This window comes from Rhinopithecus roxellana, chromosome 20, assembly GCF_007565055.1.
Source record: "Rhinopithecus roxellana isolate Shanxi Qingling chromosome 20, ASM756505v1, whole genome shotgun sequence".
In the NCBI taxonomy this organism is placed as follows: domain Eukaryota; kingdom Metazoa; phylum Chordata; class Mammalia; order Primates; family Cercopithecidae; genus Rhinopithecus; species Rhinopithecus roxellana.
This window is the reverse complement of record NC_044568.1, coordinates 5,287,928-5,296,343: the sequence shown is the minus strand read 5'-3', so window position 1 is coordinate 5,296,343 and position 8,416 is coordinate 5,287,928. Positions and strand designations below refer to the sequence as shown.

The 8,416-nt window shown below is 42.7% G+C and overlaps 1 pseudogene; it reads left to right on the top strand.

Annotated features, from left to right (window-relative positions):
• The first annotated feature begins 3,970 nt into the window (after window positions 1–3,970).
• Window positions 3,971–4,864, top strand: LOC104654661 (annotated as a pseudogene).
• Window positions 4,865–8,416: the final 3,552 nt, after the last annotated feature.

Sequence of the window (8,416 nt, the reverse complement as noted above, 5' to 3'; positions counted from 1 at the left end):
AGAAGTCTGTGTCATAGAGGCTAGTCTCTGGTCCTCTTTACAACATGCTGCTCACAGGCAATGACAAAAATCATCTTGATGTTCTGAGAATGGTTTGGACAGCAGGCAGATAAGGCTCTGGTTTTAACAGAGCTAAAAACCACCACAATTAATATCTGAACTGATTTTGAGATATTAATTGTGTCAATTGCATTGCATCTGTTATGTTTTTGTTTAAATTGTAGTAAGAACATTTAACTTAATATTTAACATGAGATCTATCATCTCAACAAATGTTTAAGTGCATAATACAGTATTGTCATCTATAGGCACAGTATTGTGCAACAGATCTCTAGAACTTACTCAACTTGCATCACTGAAACTTTTTTTCTTTCTTTTTTTTGAGATGCAGTCTCACTCTGTCCCCAGGCTGGAGTGCAGTGGCACGGTCTCAGCTCCCTGCAACCTTTGCTTCCTGGGTTCAAGTGATTCTCCTGCCTCAGCTTCTTGAATATCTGGGACTATAGGCGCACGCCACTACACCCCACTAATTTTTGTATTTTCTTTTATTTTTGAGACAGAGTTTTGCTTTTGTTGCCCAGGCTGCAGTGCAGTGGCGTGATCTTGGCTCACAGCAACCTCTGCCTCCTGGGTTCGAGCGATTCTCCTGCCTCAGTCTCCTGAGTAGCTGGGATTACAGGCATGCACCACCATGCCTGGCTAATTTTGTATTTTTGGTGGAGATGGGGTTTCTGCATGTTGTCAGGCTGGCCTTGAACTTCCGACCTCAGGTGATCCACCCGCCTTGTGGATCACCCTCCCAAAGTGCTGGGATTACAGGCGTGAGCCACCGCGCCCAGCCACATCACTGAAACTTTATACCCATTGAATAGCAACTCCCCACCCTGTCCCCTCAGCCCCTGGCAACCACCATTTTGCTGTTTCTGTGTGTTTGACTGTTTGAGAGTCATCCTGTAAGTGGAATCATACAGCATTTTTCTTTCTGCAACTGGCTTATTTCACTTAGCATAATGCCTCCCCATATTGTCAAATGTGGCAGGCTTTCCTTCTTTTTTCAAGCTAAATCATGTTCCACTGTATGAATATACCATGCTTTCCTTATCCATTTATCCATCAGTGCGCATTTAGGTTGTTTTCATTCCTTGGCTGTTGTGAATAATGCTGTAGTAAACATGGGAGTGCAAATACCTCTTTGAGATCCTGATTTTAATCCTTTTTTTTTTTTTTGAGATGGAGTGTCTCTGTGTCACCTAGGCTGGAGTGCAATGGTGCGATCTTGGCTCACTGCAACCTCCACCTCCTGGGTTCAAGCGATTCTCCTGCTTCAGCCTCCCTAGTAGCTGGGACTACAGGCATGTGCCACGGCACCTGGCTATTTTTTTTTTTTTTGTATTTTTAGTAGAGATGGGATTTCACTGTGTTGGCAAGGCTGGTCTCGAACTCCTGGCCTCATGTGATCCACCTTCCTTGGTCTCCCAAAGTGCTAGGATTACAGGCATGAGCCACCGTGTCTGGCTATTTTGGATAAATATTTGGAAGTATGATTACTAGATCACATGGTAGTTCTACTTGTAACTTTTTGAAGAAACTACTATTTTCCTTGTTTAATTTCATCCTCCTTCTCTAGCTTCAGTTGCAGGAGGCTTCTTTCATTTTCTCAAAAGTCCCATGGGCTTAGGACTTCCAGGCAGACTCTTCTCTCTGGAGCAAGCTTTCTTTCTCCCCCTGATTGGGGAAGTCCTCATCCCCAGGTCTCAGTTGACCTGACTTTTCCCAGCACCCCAGACTAGGTACGTAGCACCTTGTCCTGATGAATCATGACCCTTCTTGTGCACTTTGGAAATTGCTTGTGAAATTATTTGCTTGTCTTTCTCCTACACCCCCATGTCAGTGTCCTTGGGACAGGGACTTGGTGTCTGCCTTATTCACTGTTGTTTTACCAGGACCAGAAAGGTCAGAGAGATCTCTCCTGAGCTGCCGGGGGCTCCCAGCATCTTTCATTTGTTGAATGCTTGGCTGTTCCTGTCTACTCATTTTTCTGCCAAGGCATTTGCCCTGGTGGACGACCAGTGCTGACTGAGCTCTCCCTTGGAACCACAACTCCCAGTTGGTCTGCTTTGCTGTCTAATCAGATCCTTCATCCAGCGTGTGCAATCAGTTTCCAAGAGAGGGAAAAACCAACCTAGAGTTAATAGTTACTCCTTCTGTCTCTCAGTGATTCCCCGACTCTGGGTACCAGAAGCAGAAACCAGCAGCCAGTTCTCCTTAATTAGGAAGGTGTCAAAGGAGGTTTTGAAAAAAAAAAAAGTCAGTGTACAGATTGCCCATCACTTTATTAATTTTTAAGTTTCCTTCACATTTATTTAGGAACAACTTCTCCTAGAAGTTCCAGCCAAGTGCTAAGTTTTAACTTGGATGTGTGCTGGTTTGAGACGTGAATGCAAGAATAGTTCCCCAGGGGTGCACAGAAGGCGCAGGGAGGCTAGGCTTTCTTCCTTCTCTCTCTTGATGACTTAAAAGCTGTTGTGCAGCTGTCACTCATTTTCTAGGAAAACAAGCCAGTCGCCGATCGACTTGGCAATACCTAAGAAATATTCCGGTTCCAATTACAGGCTGCCAATGGCAAGTACGGCCTTGGCCAAGAGGAACTTACTTTCTTGGTTCCTGACGCAAGGGATCTGGCAATAGGGACATCCTTCTATGTTTGTAGAAAAGATTTTTCTCTTCGTGATGGTAGTTACTCCATTCTCTATCTAAAAATTTCTCCCTAATGAATTTTTTGCATTCTGCTTTTTGGAGCCCATTCCTTTATGCCAAGCACTTGTGCTCTACAGGCATCTCTGGAAACTTTGGGTACCTCCTTCTCTTTAGGAAGCTCCAACTAGTGAATAGAACAAGAGTTGAGCCGGTTCTGTGGCAGACTCCTCATCACATCCCTGTAACGCAGGTGCTGCTTTAAAGATGGGGAAATGGGGGAACAGCAATGGGGCTTGGCTTGATGACACAATTAGTAAGGGCAGAGTTGGGATTTGAACCCCATCTGTGAAACGCCCCTGCTTGGGCTCCTTCCATGATGTCATGCTGGTTGGTAGGGTTGCCTCAGAAGCCGAAAGGATGCTGAGGAGGAGGAGGCCTTATCTAGGTTGCAATAGTTTGGGTTCTTCAAGAAGCAGACTCTGAGACATGGATTTGAATGCAAGAGAATTATTTGAGGTGATCCCACAGGGAGGGAATGGGGAAGAGATGAAGGGTCTTTCAATGAGCTACTTACTGCTGTGGGCAGCTGGCACCCAGGCCTGCCGGTGGACTCCGGAGGTTGGCCCAGAACATCCCTAAGTACCACTTCCCAGAGATCCGCCTGTTCCCATTTCCCACTGGTTGAGGTTCATTTTGGGAGGTGTCACACTGAATGCACAGAATTTAATGTTGATCAACTTGGAGCATAGATTCTCTTGAAAAATGAGCAAACACTTATGCAGCCACATGTCCCCTCTGTGTGATACACCACCCAACACATAAAGTCTAAAGATCCTAGCATTAAGAAAAGTAGTACTGGCCAGGCACAGACAGTGGCTCACATCTGTAATCCCAGCACTTTGGGAGGCCAAGATGGGAGGATCTCGTGAGGCCAGGAGTTTGAAACCAGCCTGGCCAACCTGGTGAAACCCCTGTCTCTACTAAAAATAAAAAAATTAGCTGGGCACGGTGGCGTATACCTGTAGTCCCAGCTACTTGGGAGGCTGAGGCAGGAGAATCGCTTGAACCCAGGAGGTGGAGGTTGCAGTGAGCCGAGATCGTGCCACTGCACTCCAGCCTGGGTGACAGAGTGAGACCCTATCTCAATAAATAAGTAAGTAAAAATAAAAAGAGCTTTCCCTGGTGTGATTCCATCCTGCATGGCTGTTCTCTTGAGCAGTGGTCATTTATCTCTGTCCGCCTTCTCTCCCACCTAAGTGCATGCTACCACCTGATGGAAGATTCAGTGGTCATGGACATGAGCCCCCTGAGGCCCTAGAACTATCTTTTCAGTTGTGAACTCAAGGCTGACAAAGGTTATCACTTCAGGGTGGATAATGATGAAAAAGAGTACCAGTTATCTTTAAGAAGGGTTGGTTTAGGGACTGGGGCAAAGGATGAATTGCACGTTGTTGAAGCCGAGGCAATGAATTATGAAGGCAGTCCAATTAAAGTAATACTGGCAACTTTGTAAATGCCTGTACAGCCAATGGGGGCTTTGAAATCACACCACCGGTGATCTTACGGTTGAAGTGCGGTTCAGGGCCAGTGCATGCTCATGGACAGCACTTTGTAGCTATGGAGAAAGGTGCAGAGTCAAAAGATGAAGACAAGGATATGAAACCAACTCTTAAGTATATCTGGAAAACAGGCTGCCCCTGGAGGTGGTAGCAAGGTTCCACAGAAAAAAGTAAAACTTGCTGCCGACGAAGATGATGCTGGTCATGATGATGAAGAAGATGATGAAGATGAAGATGATGATTTTGATGATGATGATGATGATTTTGATAATGAGGAAACTGAAGAAAAAGCACTAATGAAGAAATCTATATGAGATACTCCAGCCAAAAATGCACACAAGTCATATCAGAATGGAAAAGACTCAAAACCATCATCAACACCAAGATCAAAAGGACAAGAATCCTTCAAAAAACAGGAAAAAACTCCTAAAACACCAGAAGGACCTAGTTCTGTAGAAGATGTTAGAGCAAAAATGCAAGGAAATATAGAAAAAGGTGGTTTTCTTCCCAAAGTGGAAGCCAAGTTCATCAATTATGTGAAGAATTGCTTCTGGATGACTGACAAGGAGGCTATTCCAGATCTCTGGCAGTGGAGGAGGTCTCTTTAAGAAAAAAGTTTAAACGATTTGTTAAAAATTTTTCATCTATTTCATTTCTGTAACAGTTGATATCTGGCTGTCCTTTTTATAATGCAGGGTGTTAGATTTCCCTATCATGTTTGATAAATGTTGTCCAGGTTTCGTTGCCAAGAATGTGTTGTCCAAAATGCCTGTTTAGTTGTTAAGGATGGAACTTCACCCTTTGCTTGGTTTTAAGTATGAATGGAATGTTATGATAAGACATAGTAGTAGCAGTGGTCAGACATGGAAATGATGGAGAGACAAAAATATACATGCGAGATAAAACTCTGTTTTAATAAAGTAGCACAGTTTCTGTTGACTTAATACAGAAAAACAAAGGTGGTGCTGACATAAGGTGATTTTGTAAAATTTTTAAAATTTATTTTGCATGTCAGAAATGCATTTTAATTTTTATTTGAAAACTTAAATTTTTAGACAAATGATTTTGTGTATAAATTTGATCTAGTTTTTATGCAGAATACAACGATTTCCCTCATTAATCTTTCATGTGAAGGGAGTTACAAGCCTAAAGGAAGACACTTTCTGCACACAAGTGGGTATCTTATGTGTGCAGTATTAGAAACCAGTGGTGCGGTTGCTCACTCTGCGACTCCTGACCTGCCCAGAACACAGGCTGAGCAGGTTCCCATGGCTGGGGGAAACTCCTAGGTGCAGAGACGCAGGTGCTTAAATAAGGGACCCATTGATGTGGGAGGGAACTGTCTCTCCAAGCTGCAGGTGACAGCCGAGTTGACTGGAGGGCATATGGGCTCCCATTGTATCTGCCACATGGGCAACAGGGAAGGAGGAGCCCAGAGTGGCACCATTACTGTCTTTGGATTGTTATGTTCTTACAAACCCTTCTCAGTGGATACTGTTAACTCTATTATCTTTTTTTTTTTTATTATTATTATACTTTAAGTTCTAGGGTACATGTGCATAACGTGCAGGTTTGTTACATATGTATACTTGTGCCATGTTGGTATGCTGCACCCATCAACTCGTCAGCACCCATCAATTCATCATTTATATCAGGTATAACTCCCAATGCAATCCCTCCCCCCTCCCCCCTCCCCATGATAGGCCCCAGTGTGTGATGTTCCCCTTCCCGAGTCCAAGTGATCTCATTGTTCAGTTCCCACCTATGAGTGAGAACATGCGGTGTTTGGTTTTCTGTTCTTGTGATAGTTTGCTAAGAATGATGGTTTCCAGCTGCATCCATGTCCCTACAAAGGACGCAAACTCATCCTTTTTTATGGCTGCATAGTATTCCATGGTGTATATGTGCCACATTTTCTTAATCCAGTCTGTCACAGATGGATATTTGGGTTGATTCCAAGTCTTTGCTATTGTGAATAGTGCCGCAATAAACATCCGTGTGCATGTGTCTTTATAGCAGCATGATTTATAATCCTTTGGGTATATACCCAGTAGTGGGATGGCTGGGTCATATGGTACATCTAGTTCTAGATCCTTGAGGAATCGCCATACTGTTTTCCATAATGGTTGAACTAGTTTACAATCCCACCAACAGTGTAAAAGTGTTCCTATTTCTCCACATCGTCTCCAACACCTGTTGTTTCCTGACTTTTTAATGATTGCCATTCTAACTGGTGTGAGATGGTATCTCATTGTGGTTTTGATTTGCATTTCTCTGATGGCGAGTGATGATGAGCATTTTTTCATGTGTCTGTTGGCTGTATGAATGTCTTCTTTTGAGAAATGTCTGTTCATATCCTTTGCCCACTTTTTGATGGGGTTGTTTGTTTTTTTCTTGTATATTTGTTTGAGTTCTTTGTAGATTCTGGATATTAGCCCTTTGTCAGATGAGTAGATTGCAAAAATTTTCTCCCATTCTGTAGGTTGCCTGTTCACTCTGATGGTAGTTTCTTTTGCTGTGCAGAAGCTCTTTAGTTTCATTAGATCCTATTTGTCAATTTTGGCTTCTGCTGTCGTTGCTTTTGGTGTTTTAGACATGAAGTCCTTGCCCGTGCCTATGTCCTGAATGGTATTACCTAGGTTTTCTTCTAGGGTTTTTATGGTATTAGGTCTAACATTTAAGTCTCTAATCCATCTTGAATTAATCTTCGTATAAGGAGTAAGGAAAGGATCCAGTTTCAGCTTTCTACTTATGGCTAGCCAATTTTCCCAGCACCATTTATTAAATAGGGAATCCTTTCCCCATTTCTTGTTTCTCTCAGGTTTGTCAAAGATCAGATGGCTGTAGATGTGTGGTATTATTTCTGAGGACTCTGTTCTGTTCCATTGGTCTATATCTCTGTTTTGGTACCAGTACCATGCTGTTTTGGTTACTGTAGCCTTGTAGTATAGTTTGAAGTCAGGTAGCGTGACGCCTCCAGCTTTGTCCTTTTGACTTAGGATTGTCTTGGCAGTGCAGGGTCTTTTTTGTTTCCATATGAACTTTAAAGCAGTTTTTTTCCAATTCTGTGAAGAAACTCATTGGTAGCTTGATGGGGATGGCATTGAATCTATAAATAACCTTGGGGAGTATGGCCATTTTCACGATATTGATTCTTCCTATCCATGAGCATGGTATGTTCTTCCATTTGTTTGTGTCCTCTTTTATTTCACTGAGCAGTGGTTTGTAGTTCTCCTTGAAGAGGTCCTTTACATCCCTTGTAAGTTGGATTCCTGGGTATTTTATTCTGTTTGAAGCAATTGTGAATGGAAGTTCATTCCTGATTTGGCTCTCTGCTTGTCTGTTACTGGTGTATAAGAATGCTTGTGATTTTTGCACATTAATTTTGTATCCTGAGACTTTGCTGAAGTTGCTTATCAGCTTAAGGAGATTTTGGGCTGAGACGATGGGGTTTTCTAAATATACAATCATGTCATCTGCAAACAGGGACAATTTGACTTCTTGTTTTCCTAACTGAATACTCTTGATTTCTTTCTCTTGCCTGATTGCCCTAGCGAGAACTTCCAACACTATGTTGAATAGGAGTGGTGAGAGAGGGCATCCCTGTCTTGTGCCAGTTTTCAAAGGGAATTTTTCCAGTTTTTGCCCATTCAATATGATATTGGCTGTGGGTCTGTCATAAATAGCTCTTATTATTTTGAGGTACGTTCCATCAATACCGAATTTATTGAGTATTTTTAGCATGAAGGGCTGTTGAATTTTGTCAAAAGCCTTTTCTGCATCTATTGAGATAATCATGTGGTTCTTGTCTTTGGTTCTGTTTATGTGCTGGATTACGTTTATTGATTTGCTAATGTTGAACCAGCCTTGCATCCCAGGGATGAAGCCCACTTGATCATGGTGGATAAGCTTTTTGATGTGCTGCTGAATCCGGTTTGCCAGTATTTTATTGAGGATTTTTGCATCGATGTTCATCAGGGATGTTGGTCTAAAATTTTCTTTTTTTGTTGTGTCTCTGCCAGGCTTTGGTATCAGGATGATGTTGGCCTCATAAAATGAGTTAGGGAGGATTCCCTCTTTTTCTATTGATTGGAATAGTTTCAGAAGGAATGGTACCAGCTCCTCCTTGTACCTCTGGTAGAATTCAGCTGTGAATCCAT